Below are 17,801 nucleotides of genomic sequence, written 5' to 3' on the forward strand. Positions count from 1 at the left end.
TATACTGTAATCGCTTTCTTTTCAAAGACACTAAAAAAATTAAAAAATAACACTGCAGTATGAATACCTTTGTATTTTTGCAGGTCTTTCAGCAGGTTTTACAACAGATCTTCATGTTTCAGCCTCACCTGAAACAGCGTTGTGTAGTGTGTGCTAGTCAACAAGCAGAGTTTTATACACTCCGTCAATGTAGGCTCAAATATCAATAAGAAAACCATGTAGCCGTCTGTCTGATTTCGCCCGAACAATTTTGTCTGTAGCGGTTTTTCTTGGTGGGCCAATATATATGTATGTTTTTCTGTTCTGGGTCACCTTTTCCTTTGCCTTTATTTGTCACATTTACCATGCCGTATATTCGACTATTGCTGTCACTGCTATATCGCACGACCTGGAGATGACCTGATATGCTCTTTACAATGCGGCTGTCTATTTATCTCATTGTTTTACTGTGATTCTCTGTGATTATGTTTGCTCTAAAACTGATAGACGGTCAGAAAAAGGAAAAACTGTACTTTAGCAAAAATAGGTAGGCGACGATATTACAAAAACTTTGAATAAAATCTTAGCCGAAATGTTGTAAAAGCTTTTAAAATATTCTGTGAAATCACTATAGGGAGCAATGGTGTACTGGTAACTTCATGGTAATTTCCACAAGAAAATTAGCGAAGACCACACGCATCATAATGTCCGTTTTACCACCTTCTCGTAGCACTTAAATGATACAGATGAATATTGCTCACGTTTGTCATGTGAATGTTTTAAATAATCAAGATAATAAGACATTCTAGCTGGCATAAGAACTTCAGTTTCTGATCTACAGCGTCAATGTAGCTGGCAAAAGTGTCTCCCCAACTGTGTGAGTGGAGAATGTATGCTGTCAGCTCTGCGTTGGAAGCTCCTCACGCAAGTTTCAGATGAGATTCGTATTCAAGTTATTTTAAAATTATCAGAATCATCAGTATGCCCATGATAGCTGAGGGCAGCTTTGTTTTGGAGTCTCATCACTTCAGGTGACATTCCACTGTCCTTCATCTCTTCTGCACTGACTGTAAAGACATTATCTTATAAAAAAACAATATTAACGCGGTGCTCCCTCAGTATCAACAAAGTGAAGTAGTATAATATTTGCTCGGCATCTTTTAAGCAATGTCTGTACCTTTCGCAGCCCTATTGTTTTTACGTCGTATACAACATGGGCTTAGATTCTGGACAGTGCTTGTACACAGAGATATTTGAACCGAAACGTGGATTACAAACCTAAAGTGCTCATTTCACACTCTGTTGTTGGTGAACATAACTGGTGTCACTTGCCATTGACAACGTCGACGTTGCTGGTATGAAAATTCTGCTGACTTCTTGAAGAGCATTGACAAGTCATTAATGTAGTGCTTGGAATGGTTGCAAGCGACTTGAAATGACATATTGCAGCATAGTGGACATGACCCATTAGTGCTGTCATCTGCTGCTGACTTGTTCCTTAATAACGGTGTTGTTTTGAGCGGTGTACCCGCTAAGTGAGCACATCAAAGTTTTCCCCATCGACTGTGCTTATCGCGCCTACAACCACAACTACAAGTTTTTTTTTTCAGTTGGATGTCAAGAAACCTCTCTCTGTGGTACCGTAGCACCTACTGGATGCGTTCGTAATTGGTCAACCGCTAAAAAAAAAAATTAACGTTGTCGTTCTCTATATAAAGCAGTACGGCTCCTTATACGACGTGGCCATTAGAAAGCTGTGAAACTTGAGGCATCCATGTTTTTTGAGTGAGCGGTATTAAATTCGTTCCCTCATCTTCCTTGATGGCTCTGGGCAAGCATACATGTAGAAAGAGAGTTCCCAATACTCACTATCAGCAATAAGTATAAGTACAGTTGTATATTCTATAGTATCCAGTACATCTATAATGTGGATATATATTTCGGCGTGATCCAAATCAAATTACCATTTTTTGTATCTTTGAAGACCACAATGAATGATCATAAACAAATAAGGAATATGTTGTCAATTAACGCGTGACAGTTCTATTTAGCAATGAAAGCGCATTTTGATTGATTCAAGGGGTTTATTGTCGAATTACACCGCCTTTACAGTTCTTCATATCCCCAACATGAGAAAACGTTAACATAATTGTGAATACTCCTCTTTATCAGCCTTGTGCATGTGCTTCTTTGCGGACAGCTCGCCTATGGGTGCCCAATAACGCAATGTAAGCGAGCTAACCATGGTAACTGCAGCGCCGCCAGTCCGCACGATCGATCGCAAAGCGGAAGCCAAGTAAGAACAACCAAGCTGACCGGAACTTTTTTCGCCTTTATACGATGCTCTATTGTGCCGCTTCTTTGAAGTTTGCCGGAGGGTTGATGCGTTTCTAACTAAGTTATGTGCACTTCAGCTTCGTGGGTTTTTTACGTATCATAGTTCAATGGGATTTATAATAGGATTATTTTTCGTTTCTGCCGCTCAGCTCAAATAGGGTTGGGCGTCGTTCGGTCACTGATGGCGTGGCCTTGTTAAGAATTGGCCAACTGTTGTTGGTGCTTGTAACAATATCAATCCACAGAAAATGCCAGAAAGTAATCATGTAGGCACGCCACTACCGTTTATGGCAATGTTAGAGTAATATGACTGCTCCCTGTAGCAGCAAAACTTGCCTGCTCGAAGCGGAAATGTTTTTAAAGTTACTGCTGTCCTTGTTTTTTATGCTGTTTCCCAGCAAGTGTTAACCGCAACTACCAGAAGACATGGCCCAGTAGCGAAAAATATATTTTTTAAGGTACAAGAGTTTAGTGCCGAAATAGCTCTATTTCTCTCGACCATAACATAAAATAATGGCTCATCAAGACCCCCGCGCGACTTTTTTGTGCAGTGCGCTACGGCTGACCTCATATTTGCACTGTTCATCACAACGCTCTTCAAAGTTGTGGCTTGTTATGCTTGTGACCATCTCCAATGAAAAGTATGCATATACATAGAATACTGTGTGCGATATGCGTTACTGCGTTAAACAGTTAAACGGTCATCGTTTGCAATACGGTCATCATTTGCATCGTTTGCAATATGGATGCATCTGCATTCCATACTCTTTAATAGATTATTTCGCCAAGGCGTGCACAAGAAACAAGAACATGAACGAAAGCAGACATCCGAAAAAAAAAGAGATTGATCCAGAGACATGGGATCTGAGGCTAAAATTTTTCTTGCTGAAAATGACAGCTAGGGCAATACGCAAGCGCTGTATTGTTTCGTGTCCTTTTCATCCTTGCCTACTTTCTGTTTTAAAATTTTAGCATTATATCTGATAGCTGCCTTCTTTGACACTTATTCTAAGTGTAACAGTGTGGTGCGTTTTTGTTCACGCCTTACTACGATAACTACATAAGAAATAACATCTATTTTGATTTTGGAAGCGCGGTGCCGTAAGTACTCTCTTTAACGATATTATATGAAGCAGGGATTCCGCTATGAAACGGAATTACTCCTCCGCCTACTAATAAAACTTAATATTGATGAATCCACTCTCAAATTGCCACTGGGGGCTTTCAGATGCACATGTCACTTCGCGTTTGTGGGTAAGGATTGCGAAGAAACAACCTTCTTTTGGTGATCAAGTTGTCCGTAGGTCTTTGCAAACGGCTGTCTATTACGCTGGGCTTCGCGCCGAGATCGTATGGGTAAATTGCCGTACCTTGTTTGATGCTGATAATACCGATAATAAGGTACGTCGTTATGTGGGTGGTGCTGGATTGCGTGCCTATATTCAAAGATGTTGCTCTCCTTGCACTGACAGGCGATATTCTACCACTGCAAAAGTCGTCAAAAACGTAAGCTTGGGCATAGGAGCAGCTCTGAGATACCTGGATGCTTCCAAAAGTGCTTGATGTTGTTGACCTGAATTTGACCAGCAAACAGCGTCGTACTGAAGCCGTCATATGTGTTACTTCAGCAACCGGCGCCATACCCCTTGGTTAAAACGTCTTCAGTGAATGTCATCGTTGATGCCTGTTCACAATAGTGCATGTACATGTAGACACGTTGCACGTAGGCATAGAAGCTATGATTGCTGTTGCTTTTTGTACGTTCGGAAAAATCAATTTATAGATTACCTACGTCTCGAAATAGTAAAAGGAACTGGCGCTTACTCACATATACCTCCTGGAGTTCACTCCTCCCCTTCATCGTTACTTCCTGATATGTCACCCTGCATGGGTCATTAGTGAAGGGTCTGCATAAGAGCTGGCATTTAGTCAACACTAATCTCTTTGACACAGAATGAAAAATGTCCCTCATTCTGCCATTTATTTGTTGTAACATAGAAAGGGCGGGGGACGCTACTCAGTAAAACTGCATTTTTTTTTTCGGCGTATCGTAACCTTCTGGTGGCCGAAAGCAACCGTATCACTTTTGTGCAAAAAGAAAACTAAAATTTGGCAGCAGGGTGGCTCTTTCAACGTGATAGCATGGTTTAGCGCTACAGATGAAATAGTTCTGGGGTGGGGTGCCAGCAATACAGAGGGAGACGTGTCAGCACCCGGCAGCAGGCAAGTTAATCACTTGAGCAAGCAGAAACACCACCCTGATAGCAGTGAATTGACTTCTGTCATGGAGTAGATATTTTTGCCGTAGTTTGTACTTGAACTTGTTCAATAAAAGTCGATTCAGAAACAAATACAAAGCCTATGCGCTCTGTCAGAAACACACAAACAGGCTTTATATGACTGCAAAGACATGTACCTTGAACCGAATATGAATCAGGAACCCTACCTTGAGGTATAAAGTCAATAATAAATTTGCAAGTGCATCAGTTAGTTACGGAAGTTCACATATCACCATAGTTCGGCGTGAAGTGCCGGCGAAGTTCACGGACGGAATGGTGCCGGCGTCGATGGGCTGCGGCTGAGATACTCTCGCTGGAGCCGGGCGCCGAGACGGCGTGACAAGACGGGGGCAGGAACATATGCCAGGAAGACAGAGGCTTTGGTCTATGCTCCGCCGCACACCCCGCAGGTGTACCCCAAATTGATACGTTTAGCCATAGTCTCAAGGGTACCAGACCTAGGCAGAATTACAGTCCTATCGTCCGACATGCTGCTGCTTGCGCCGCTTCTGCCTTCTTCTCTCGGCTTACTTTGAAGTTCCTCGCTCGCGCCGCGAGACCTTCCGCGGATTCTTGTCTTCTTCGACTTCTTCCGGTACTGTGGCACGGTCATACTCGCGCCTTCGTCGTCATCGTCGTTGTCTTCAAATTTCCTTCGCAGCAAAGCATGTGCATCTTAGGGCAGCATTTTACAATACTGGCGCGATGAAGAGCAGCGCCACCAACGTTGCTGGCTTCCCTCCACAAGAGGTTCTTTCTGGTACATTCAATAGCCACAAATTCTCCAGAAAGAGATGTTTGGACATTAACTGGAGAGTGATGCAAAATATGGGGACTTCTTGCTAGGTAATCTAGCTTCTAACTGCTCCTTGGGCGGTACTAGGAAAGATAAGGCGCTTTGGTCTGCTTAATCGACTCCTAAACTTCAGTACAAGCGAGCTCATACCGGCCAATACAGAGTCTGTAATGGCGAATCGTTAGTTTCTGTTTACGCTCCGTGGTTGGTCCGTGTCACCTCCAACCTCTTTTGAAGCCAGAGAACGGCGAAGCCAAATTAGTTCTGAAGAACGACTACGGAACATTGATGAAAATAAATGGGTTGGCAAAGTGTGCAAATATCTGTACTTCAAAATCATGTACGCAGAATGAGGGAAGAGGTCCATAAAGTTCGCAACCAGGCGCATGAAAACAGAAAGTGTAAACAGACAACCACGAGCAAGAAAAGAAAAGGCAGAAAAACAGACACAGGAAATTGGATGGAAAGGGCGGGAATACAAAAATGACAATGAATATTTACAAGAACTACAAGAAAGTAATTTGAAAAAAAAATGTGTGCGATAACACAAAGGGCAATGCCTTGTTCCTTGAGGATCGAGTTGATTGCTTAGGGACCAATCATACTGGGACAAATATTCGCAACGAGATGAGGTATGTGTCCTGAGGCGACTCAGCAGATCCTAATGTAATGCGAATTTAATAACTCAACGAGACCTGAAGGTAACGTACACCTTACGGAAGTGCTGCGATATAAAAGGAATAGAAACATTGACTGCTCAGCTGTCAAGATAGTCAAGAGACGTTTAGAGCAATTGTGGACGAAGAGCAGGGAAGAGATTGATCGGAATGGATACGTTACAGGAATAGGTAGCTGTACACTGTAAATACAGACGTTTTTAAGGAAGATAAAATATGTAGAAGCTTAGGGAGATGTAGGCAAAATGTTACAGTGAAACGTAAGTACAGTATACCTGATAAGCTCGAACAGTCTAGGTCAATAGTTTTCACGTTCCCATGTTAGCGGGGATTTCAATAAGTAATCATCAGCTGTGTCTGGCCGCATCGAAGTCTGAAAGATGGAGAAACCGGGGTAAAGGGGGATCCTGACCAGGCAGCTGTCAACAAGCTCGGACCCACAACCAAACCACTTGTCGCCTGCTTGTGTCTTGAGGTAAAACGCTGAGGCCTTGCATAGTTGTGAAGCACGCCTGTGTAGGAGAGTGTTGGCCGGCCTTTGACTGGCTGTTTTACTGATGATGATGATGTTTGCTTCAACAATGGCACTAAACCACAGTGGGCAAAAGGCTACAAACCGGGTGGCCCTTATTGCAAAAAACAATATGGGAACCAAAATGTGATAGAGACCGGTAATAAATGAAATAGCGTGCAACAGAGTAGTTAGCCATTTACTATGGTGAGAAATATGAGCAGGAACACAGGAGCGCGTGTCAGATAGCTTCCAATCCTGCCATGAGCGAAACGCGGCGGCCACTGTCGGAAACAAAGTGGAAAAGGGGATGCTGTTCCAATAACAGTGGGCACTCCCACCATGCGTCTCTTTATATAAAGTGTAGTTCACATCGCCAGTGCACACTGATGACGCTGTTTGATATTGTGGTTACTGGTAACTTTGAGCACCGAAGCATGGCCAATGTAGCAAGCACTGTTTCAACGCGTAAGCATGCTAGGCCTATCTGCCTAGTCGGCCTATCTGCCTAGTCTTTCCGTCTGTTTGTAACGAGTGACACGATGCACTCCATAAGGCGTACACGAGGTCTTAGGGGGGTAAAGATGAAAACACGCTCCGCTAAACACATGAACAGGTACCTAAGAGCTAAGATCTAAAATTATAAAAAGCATGAATGCAAAGCAATAACTCGTTACTGCGAAAGTCACTGCGACACATAACCGTCTTATCGGCTGTCGTAGGACAGTGAAATGCTGAAAGCTGCCGTTTTCGACGAAAGCAGCTGCTGTGGGAGTGCCAGCATTTAGCGAAAGAGCGCCCCCATTTGACCTCAGTTTTCGGCAGTGCCATCCGCGTATTAGCATAGCTCGCTTTCGAGCCTATTTGCCACGCGTTCGCGTGTTCCCGCTCATATGCTCACGATAGTACAACAAACAGACATAATAAGAACCTAAAATAATAATAATTATAGTAAAGGAACACGATCAGGTGATAGATCAACAAAATATTGAACAGCGTTGCCATTTCAGACTAAAAAAAAAACAAATCCGATCTTCTCCACTTATCCACTTTCTTCGCTATTTTGGGATATTCCCGTCCTATATCCCGATAATCTGATCACTACTATATACCCAACAAAGAAAATGGAAATTTTCAAGAGACCTACAATATTTAGGGTTATATTCTTCCGTATTTGCACGATTCCACCATGCCACCGATTGTAACGCGCAGTTACAATATCGTCAATATACTCAAAAAATACTTCAATGCCGATTTTATCACGCACATCAAATAACGACACCTGAGTCAAGGGGTATCGTGTTAAAGCAGAATTATAGAACGTACAATGGCGCACAGACTTGTCCACCGCCGAACCTCAGCGGAGAGTGGCTATCGGAGTTCGACGACACCTTTGCGCTGCCTACCGACCACAGAATGTCATTTTCAGTTTCATTTAATGCGTTAGGAATGCCACCACACTTCTGGAGGCTCCGCAACCATTCCCAGCGGGAGGGCATTCCACGCACCACGGACCCACCCTAAGATGTCTCCAAGCGTCACCATGCATCGCGTTCTTCACACGATGGCAGTCTCGCTGGGTGCCTTGGAATGTGCTTTTCTCTCTTTAGTTTTTTTTTAATTCTTGATGTTGAGTAGAATTTGTTATGACTGTAATGCGCATGCGAATTTGAACGCACTTTTAATTTATTTACCTTCGGCTTTTACTTAGCTTTAAAATCCTGTTAGAATGGCGCAAATACGGTATTCCACATGTCTTACAGTTTAATGACCGAAAGCACTGTTGGCAAAACAATTAGATACATTTTCACGAAGCAGGACTCTTCGAATGTTGGAATCGTTGCGAAAAAAAAATTGATTGAGGAGAGCAGTACTTCCAGAGAAAGTCGGAAATAGCAGACAAACTCGACAGTACCAGGCACAACTCGAAGAGCAAGTGCGCTGAAACGGCAGTGGGAAGTCGAGAAAGAGAAACCTCGATAGCGCAGCCTTAACCTAACGCTCCGTTCGGAAACACAGTGCGAGGCCTGGCGTGTTTGCCCTTTTATTTTTATTTCTTCTTCCCGGCTGGCAAGCTCTGGAGCCAGGATGTCATTTGCACAAGTCGCCGGCAGGCCAGTGGACGCTCGAGTTAGCAAACGAGGAATGTAGTTTGCCGCGTAACGCGAGCACACTCGCTAGCCTGCATTGTCCTAAATGTCCCTCACCGCTACCTCCTGGCTTCACTGTTTGCTTGCCTTACTTCCCTACCTGCTCATGCAGCGCTTTCGCGTACTTTCTGTTACGCGGGCTTGTCTTTATGATGCTTCCATAAAACTTTGTCAGTGGCGTGCACGAATATTATTTTCCCTCTCTTTTTCTTTCTTTGATTAGCAGCAAATAGTTCCTGTCGTAGCATTAGGTACTATGGGAACTTGGGCAAGTTGTTGTAGGATTCGCCATGGTTTTATTGCTATAGCCACTACCGGAAATTTCCAGGCGAACTTTTTTTCTTTGTTGCGAACACCGGGATATTGCGTATAATGTGCAGGGGCTATAAGATAGTATCGCGCCCTGTGCACCGTACGCAGTGAGAGAGGAAATACATACGAGAGTGAGCGTAGACAAATTATCCCGATGGGCAAGGGTCTGCAGCCACTTTGCAGAGGGACACTTGGTATATATGTAAAGCACTTGCTGACAGAGGCGCCTCACTTTGATGTGGACTAGCGGTCCGGCCCGCACCAACGGTGACGTTTCTAGCGCTGTGAGCCTGGCAACTGCATGCTCGGCATGCGACTTAGCAACAATTAGCTGGTGTCGCGAACTGAGGCCGACTTCGTTCCCCCTGGAATTTTAGTGGGCTTTGAAAAAAGCCATCGCTTGAATTGTGGTCCCATCGTGGTGGTCCCGTCGTAGACGTGGCTTCTTTCCCTTAAACTAAACAAGAGATATCAGGTAAAACAAACAGTGAGCGCCCAACTCTCTTAAAAAGCTTACCATGCTCATGTTTAAAAAATAGCACAGCTAGCAGGGAACAGAAACAAATATTCAGCGCCTGAACAAATTATAGGACAGTTAATTTAAAGATATGAATCAACAGATAGCCTTTTGAATACTTTGCTGAATATGGAAGTTGTGAATAAAGCAACCGGTTAACGAAGTTCAGATAACATCGAGACGATCTTGTTCTAAAAAAGGGCGACGTAAGCCTTCAACGTAACAGTTGTTTCCTAACGTATTCTCAGCAAAGGGCCCTTACAGTTGTTATGCGGCTTTTCCACGTTCTTACAGATGTCGCAAGAGCTGACGTACTTCTCAATCTCCCTAAACCAATTTGGCCAACGAAGCTGCTCAAGCAGTCACCACCTGCTATTTTTACCGCCTAGGTGGCCAGGCCATCTACGACTATTCAAAAATATCCAGTGAATTCTGTTTATATTTCGCAGACACTACAAGTTGGCAAAAGATAAAGCCTCGCCTGTCTCTAAAACGAGGGAACCAGAGGCCACTCCTATTCCGTGAAACAACGTTTTCAGAAAACTATTTCCAGCATGCAGTCCTGCAACATTTGAATTTCTTTCACGAATTTTGGCTTGTCTAAAGACACCAAGCGTTCCAAATTCCTACACGGCGGCATCAACCAAACGGCCTGCCCTCTTTGTTCATCATTTTCCCCCATAACCTTCTCTAGCGCTAGCGAAGACGCGAATTCTTTCATAGTGTCTGGACCGGTAACGCACTCTAGCATTTATGCGCCTGTCGAGGTAGGCGGATCATATTTCAGCTTGCTGGTGAATTTTCGGGCTCGCGAATGGCCAAGAGTGCAAACCTGTCCCTGTCCAGAGCAAGCTCCCCCATTTCCCTAAGAGGATTTCAGACTTATTACAATATAAGCAGGGGTGTACTCGTTTGCAAGTCTTACTGAAACCGCCGCCTGAGTTCTTAGTGCAGCGAAAGTGCTTTCGATGTGGATGTCAACGAAGGCCAGGCACACGCTGTCCGGCGGCATCGCCTGCCGCAGCCATGCGCAGTCAGCAGTGAACCCCCTCACACTTAGCTAAGAAGGATAAACGACATCTACGGTGGCGGATGAATCCCCGACAACCTTGCCGCGCTCTTCATTCACCGTGAAATCCCTTATGAACAGTTGAAGAGGCGCCGCGTTCTCATCATTGCCGGAAAGATATGAGAAATGAGAATACAAGGCGCTGATTTTGACAACCAGAAGCAAAGTGTCTGGGTGGACGGCACTTGCAGCAAATCATACGCTTTTGCACCTCGAAATCTCTTTTTTTTTTTTCCGGCCGGCTTTCAAAGGAGGCCTATCTAACACCTTCCAGCCTTCCTTATTCGGCTCTCCGCTTTTCTCGGTCTGGTGGTTCTGTCCTCAAACTGATGGACCCAAATATTACCAGACACTTTCCAAAAAAATTGAAAATGTCGGAAAGCAAGGATCCTTATGCGCTTCCACACTAGAACTCTATAAGCAAAATGGACGGTGCACGCAGTTTCATATACCTAAATTTGAAAGGTCTTTAAAGCTAGCACGTTCATACTCGGCGGAAAACTGCGAGAACCTAGGCAGTTTTGTGTCTACACATTGACATGATCCTAGGGCAAGTAGCCCTGTACATCGCTGTAAAATGTCAAAAATCGACAGCGTCAGGACCAGCACCTAAGCCCATAGCGTACTCATTCACTTGGCTCCCACGCAAACGCCACCGGACATGTACCGTAAAACAACCTTGAACGTGCGCCACCATTTCACTTTTCACTCCTCATCGTTCTTTCTCTCATACAAGTCCTCAAATCCTTTCGTCACTTCGCCATGTGCAAGCACAGGGCACGCTTCAGCTATAAAAGGCAAGGTGCACATCCACTCCTCAGCACCCGTTGAAAATGGCGTTTTTCCTGTTTCCTTCCTTTCCAGCGGGGCATGGGAGCTAAGTATACTATTATACGACACTGCGTGCTCTGGAGTGGCGTCACGGAGTAACTTGTAGCTTATGTTTAGAGCTCCGCCTTTACGGCCAACCCCAGTGACGAGGATGAGGTTTTATACATGGAGCTAGAAAAGGTCTACGACAAGGAGTGGCGTTCACTGAGCTAAGCCAATTTTCTTCACTTGTCATTTGTTCCCAAGCCGCGTTCTTCGACTTATGCTTCCTTTATTACGTCTGCCAGCCTTTCCAAGCTGCAACATCCTCATCGTGGTACTTTGACTTCCGCCTCAGGTTTTCGTTGATGGCATGGGCCGTAAATTTGAATCCTCCCACGCTGGAGCGCCACATAGAAAATACGTGATGAAGCAAAACAAAAAAAAAGACACACACACGCAGGCGCACTATTTCCACGTTGTCACGGAGCTGAGGGGTGGAAGCTCTCACATTCTTTCTGAGCTATATTGCGCCCACTCAATATTAATGAAAGCTTGAAGAGACAAAAAGTGACTGCGTGAATAAATGTCGTGACGACAACCAAAAGCCATAAGACTAGCAATGGTTCTTTCTCTCTCTTTCCTTGGCATGGAGTTTAGCTCGATGTGACGGGCGAAAACCTCTTGCGCAGATATTTATAGGATTTACATCTATCAGACTACACGACCACTAGCTCTATACCATTGTAAAATTGCACAAGTTACACAGTTTAGTATTTTAACGAAGAAAAATTGCTGCCACAACACCTGCCTGAATGCGCGTGTACAGACGCGGCTACTGCTAATGGGAACACGAGAACCCATTGCAGCGTTCCGCGGAGCCGATCAGTCATTGGCCGACGACTGATCGTAGCCCACGGCTGCCCTGGCTCTTCGCGAATCCCTTTCATTGCGCGTGCGTCGCAGCTCTTCATGAGGCGCCGGTGGTGGAGCACTCGGCATAGCTATGCCGTGCACGGATGGGCTCCATGTTCCAACTAAATAGTAGTGAATCAAGTGTACGGCTTGTTGGTGCGGAATGGCGTGATCTCTTGGTGCGTAAGAACGCACTGGCACATTTTAGTTTCCGGCCTATCATTTCTTTGGTAAGCACGTCTACGTTCGGCTTGACCACGCGTTCTGGTGCTCCAATCTAGAGGGGTCTTCGCACCGTCTCACTCAAGGTCGGGCCGCCAGCTGAGGAAGGGGAGCTCTGGTGGGGCTAGTCTCCCGGCCCCTGCCCCCCTTGACACCAGCAAGGACATTTCATAAAGTTTTCACTCTCTCTCTTTCAATCCATGTGGGAGTATAGTAAGAAGCAGCCATATTTACCATCAATATCATCAGCAGCAACAGCAGCCGGTTTTATGTCCACTGCACCATCAATATAGACTGCAATAAATCAGGCGATAAACTGTCTAGTGTATTCTTCTTCTCCAGCATGTCAGCCTACCTGCTTGTATACGCACCGTCACAGCCACGTAAAATAATGCTTTAGCATTCCTTTTAACACAAAAATGTGTGACGTTGAAAGATTTGTGGAGATACATACTTATCCTTCGACAGGGTTACAGCGCTAAAGAATACCCAGACATGTGCGCGTAATGCACTAGATGACTCTTAGACTTCAACTAATAATGTTAGTTCCAAACTTCTACAGGCTCTGAGAATAGTGAATGTATTTAGTGCCAGACTCGTGGCCAATGTCTGCATGAAATAAATTGAATTGAAATTGATTTCAGCTATAAGAAATTAACACGAACAGAATTCGTTACAATATATTGCAAGGTATGTTTTCTTTCAAGGAGAACTAGTGACCTGAGCAACAGCTAATGCAGGTCTGTCAAATTTTTTTAGGGAAACAATGAACCAACTTTTGTTAGTTATTAAAAAAGCGGGTCATATGTATTCATAGCGCTCCAGGGCAAGCTACTGAAAAAGAAAGCACAGCACCAAGTTCAATATGACCCACAGAACTCTCCAAGTTGCACTCATTTCGGCCATTGTGAACATTTCGGCTCTGATACAGTATAAAGCGAAAATGCAGCTAGTCTAGATATCAGCACCTCCGCGGCCTGTGACGTCATCTGGAATTCAATTAGTCCAAAGCACGGAGCAGCGTTCGAAGAACGCTGGCGGGCTCTGCTCGCGGGTCTCAGCAAGTGACACATCGCGCGAACGTTGATACACTGACAGCGAGGAGTACTGGGGTTTCACTGCGAATTTCCGTCTTTCAGGCATCCAATTAGGCAGTGAGTGGCAGCGCTGGTTCCCACATTAAGTTCGTTAATACAAGTGTTCAAGCAACTCCGCAGACAGCGGAACATTTCTTGAGCCTCTGGGAAAACTGCCTCGAGTGATTCAGATGGTCCTCTCGGGCACAATAGCGAGACCTGTCTTTTCCGTGGGGGAAGGAAAGGCAGTGGTGGTGGGGAAAGGGTTATGGAAGGTAGCTGGGTGTGCGTGTTTATAAGCGGGTCATTCCTCCTCCCCTCCCCCTCCTCCCCCCTCGCCAGCATCCCCAGCAACCGAAATCGGGGGAAGTGGAGCTCGTCAGAGCTCTGTTGTAGATTTGTAGAAGCGCGAGGCGCTCGAAGAAAATGGAGCTTCACCAGGATAACGTTTATATAAATGTGCGGTCGAAATTGAACGCCGGGCAACGCTTGGTCACACTCACTGAAGCCAGGGATTCTTGGAAAGGGCACGTGCGAGTGCAGGATAGTAATGTGAGTGGACAAGCTCTCCAGCAGGAGGAAATCGAGAAAACGAGAGAGTTCAGTATCGGGACAAGGACTCACCACGTGACCGGCAAAGTACAATGAGGGAAAGTCGTCTTCGTAAATTGATATCTGGCGAATTTTAAGGTAATCCCGGCATAGTGGCTATACTGATGCCGGGCAATACACTGGCTTTCTGCGCCCGGTTGAAGAATACAAAATTGCAACGTGTGGAATAATGAAAAGCAGTTATTTTAACAAAAGAAGTTAGGGTGACCAGCAGCTGAGCGTTTATTTTTTTCAGCATGTGCGTAAGTTTCGAGGCCATAAATCGCTGCCTCCATGTTCGCAAGTGAAATGCCTTTGGCTTTGAAGTTCAATGGATTGACGTTTCTTTCATCCAGATTTCGCTGTCCGGCAGGCAGAATCAGCAAGTTAAATCATTTTGTTTAAAAGAAAGGAGCAATTTTACGTTCAGTATCAAAGTTTAGGCAGATTGCGTTCTTCAAAGACTATAATAAGAACTAAAATTGATACCATGGAAGGAGAAAGGCGTAACTGTGTTTAGAAATGGCTTGCTACAACGTCGTTACTACATTCGTGTGCGTAAAGAATATCCCTAAAAGAGCATACACGAATAATTTAATTCACTCGGACAATCAGCATAAAATGCACTTTTAAAATGAAAGAAATAAATAGAATAGGCCTTTAAATAGAGCTAGCACATATTCCATGTGCTCGTTAAAAAGCCCGCATACCAAGTCGTTGAATGTAAATGTTAGAGCCCCACTTCTTCCAATAAAGGTAGTTTTGCTATCTCGCTAAGAATTAAACTCATATGCACACACGATATTAAACGCAAATAAGGAAAAACAATTGCATCTCAGCACCATTGTGTCCGCCTTTATAAATTTCAGAAAACAGGCGGTGTCTAACTAAAACAATTTTTTTTTGCGCACAGAACGCTCGTCACGCCTAGCATTATAAGAGAGAGTGCATCAGCAGCGCAAGAACAACATTTGCCATAGAAAGAAAACTTATCAGCAATACACACGAAAAGCAACACACAAATGACATCGTGACACCCTGAAGCAAGGTGTGATCAAACATACCAACATAGAAAAATTGCTGATCGCATAAGCGTAAAACGAGTTCATAATGTGTTGAACATCCCTACTTATCTAATATATGAAACGCACCTAGAACAATCGTAGGAGTAAAGTCTTCGTACTCCGAATCTAACAAATGGGATGTTCTTTCACACAAAACGCCACTTTCTCATTGCGATAATATTCCATTCGCTCAATGTCCCGAAGATCTCTGTAATTCAAAACCAATGAAAAAGCGGAGTTTTCTGTCTGTGGGAAAACAATGCATCTTTCTATTTATTTCATGTGCTCGGAAGTATTGCCTAATGTAATGTATGCTATATTCTCCGCACCAACGACGTATATGAAAAAAGCACAAAAATATGAATAATGGGACAGTCATTGACGCATAAAATTAGGCTAGTTCTGACTAGGCCTAACGAAACACCTGACACAAAGACGCATACTGAGGAAAGAAACTGGACTGATGAAGTGGCTCACGGGTCCAGTGCGCTAACATAGCAAGGTGGAAGCCATGCTACAATCGGCTCCTATACGCTTGAACAGCGGCCTTCAGTAATGCCTCCACCACGTGCTATATCTTCACAATTTCTCGCGCTTTGCTGACAATGCGGTACTTCAAATCTGGAACGGAGGTCATCCTCTAAATTTGTTTCCTCGTGTTAAGTTTATCATATCGATATTCCATGGTACTCATACTGCATATTTCATTATTTATATCTTTATTGCATGACCAGAAACGACGTGCACACCTCATGCCGACAACTCACCCGGGAATGTGTTCTTCGAAGTTGCAACCTTTTCGACTCCAATTTCCTAATATCCGTAATTACTTTTGTACCTACTATGTGACGATTCTTGTTGCTTTCGGGCTGTCTCGAGGCAGACTGCTTCCACCTAAACCCGCCAAACAAGGCAATGGCAACGTTCCGCTTTGCTTGTGTGTTAAAATGAATATAAAAGAAAGATGGAGTCGAAAGTTTCCTAGCACATCTGCTCTTTGAAGCACATGACAATGGCGCTAATATTTAGTACTCCTTCCCTCCCCTTCCCCAGAAAAGGATAATCAACAGCCCGTTGAATTTTAGTCGTGGAGCTGGCACACGATACGCACTGCAGATATATTTACTTTTGGCACGTACGTAATTGTTTCGATGAATCCACTAAACACATTACCATGGCATTCCTTCCTGTAAATACTGGTTACAATCGTCACAGCAGCTTGATCCAGTATCTTAGTGTGCGAAAGATGACACAGGAACGATCCCCGAGGAAGACACAGCTGGCAGCTATCTTGGCAGCTATACTTAGACGTAGGTCAGCACAGACCGTAACTTAAGGAACGTAACTTGCAGATTGCTCCTATGTAACAGAACTGTTGTATTCTTTTGCTTCGATTGCATTTCTTTTTCTTTCATTGCTTGGGTTCTTGCTCCTCCCAACTGTTCTATCGAGTGAAACTGTGCTTGACCAGTGCGGGCTGCGCAATGAGCAGACAAATTAGTGTTACAATCAATCTTACAGTGAGTTCGAATTCCCATGCGCAGTCGTTCACGAAGTGTACAATCTTCCTCGCATAAACTTAGGCTCATGTTAGCGAGATCTTATACACCACTGCCATGGCATAACGCACGTACGACCTTGCGTGCTTCTTGTTACCGCCACTAGAGTGCCACTAGGCTTAAGGGACACGGACACAGAATTGAACAACTAGACGAGGAGCAGCTGCTTTTTCGTCTAGTCATTCCTTTCTATGTCCGTGCCCCTCTAAGTTATGCTGCTACAATCCTCAAAGAATGAATAGACTAGCGCTGTTAAACACCATTTTGACTTTTCTCGACTCAATGCATTTTACTTTACAAACTATAATATTGTAGGCGCTGGGGTTTTTCGTTTGCGCTATAGTTTCGCAAATGTAATACACGAAAAGCACGTGACACTACACAAAAAGAGGATAAGCAAAGCGTGTTTAAATCGCTCTATTCTACACCTTAGGTTCGCTCTGGTCCGGTCCCTTATATTTGTGAATTGCTTTTTTTTTTATCATGGCGACTCTTACTGTTCTTATAACGTCATAAATCCGAAGCATACAAGATATTTTTTTCGCTTTTCGATTCAAGATGAAAGCAAAGACGCACCTATAATTGTATGCTTTCTATGAGCAGCATGTTTTTGTTCGTCGACGGAATTTTCGCCTATTTTAATGCATAATTGTAACACTAGAGAAGGCGCCATACACAACCAAATAAACTGTGCAAGAAGCCTAAGTCTATTGGAGGTTTCAGGAAAAGGAAAGATGGCCCGTAGAGCTGAGGCTGAGAACAACCGCTAACTACAGAACGAGTTCATGTTGCTTTCCGAGAATGAAAGTTTTCGAAGTTGCGAGAAGTGTTTTCCCGGGAAATGACGTCAACCTTGGCAACAACGCTGTTCCTGGTGCGGCTGCTCTATCGCCTTACTTAGAACCTGGCCTGAATAGTTGAAAAAACTCTTGATGAG

The 17,801-nt window shown here is 44.2% G+C and overlaps 1 protein-coding gene across 9 annotated transcripts in view; it reads right to left on the reverse strand.

The window, feature by feature from the left end:
- LOC135915269 (uncharacterized) overlaps window positions 1-17,801 on the reverse strand; it is a 282,983-nt gene that overhangs the window by 218,024 nt on the left and 47,158 nt on the right. The window lies entirely within an intron of this gene.

The sequence above is a fragment of the Dermacentor albipictus genome, chromosome 7, assembly GCF_038994185.2.
Source record: "Dermacentor albipictus isolate Rhodes 1998 colony chromosome 7, USDA_Dalb.pri_finalv2, whole genome shotgun sequence".
Lineage (NCBI taxonomy): Eukaryota > Metazoa > Arthropoda > Arachnida > Ixodida > Ixodidae > Dermacentor > Dermacentor albipictus.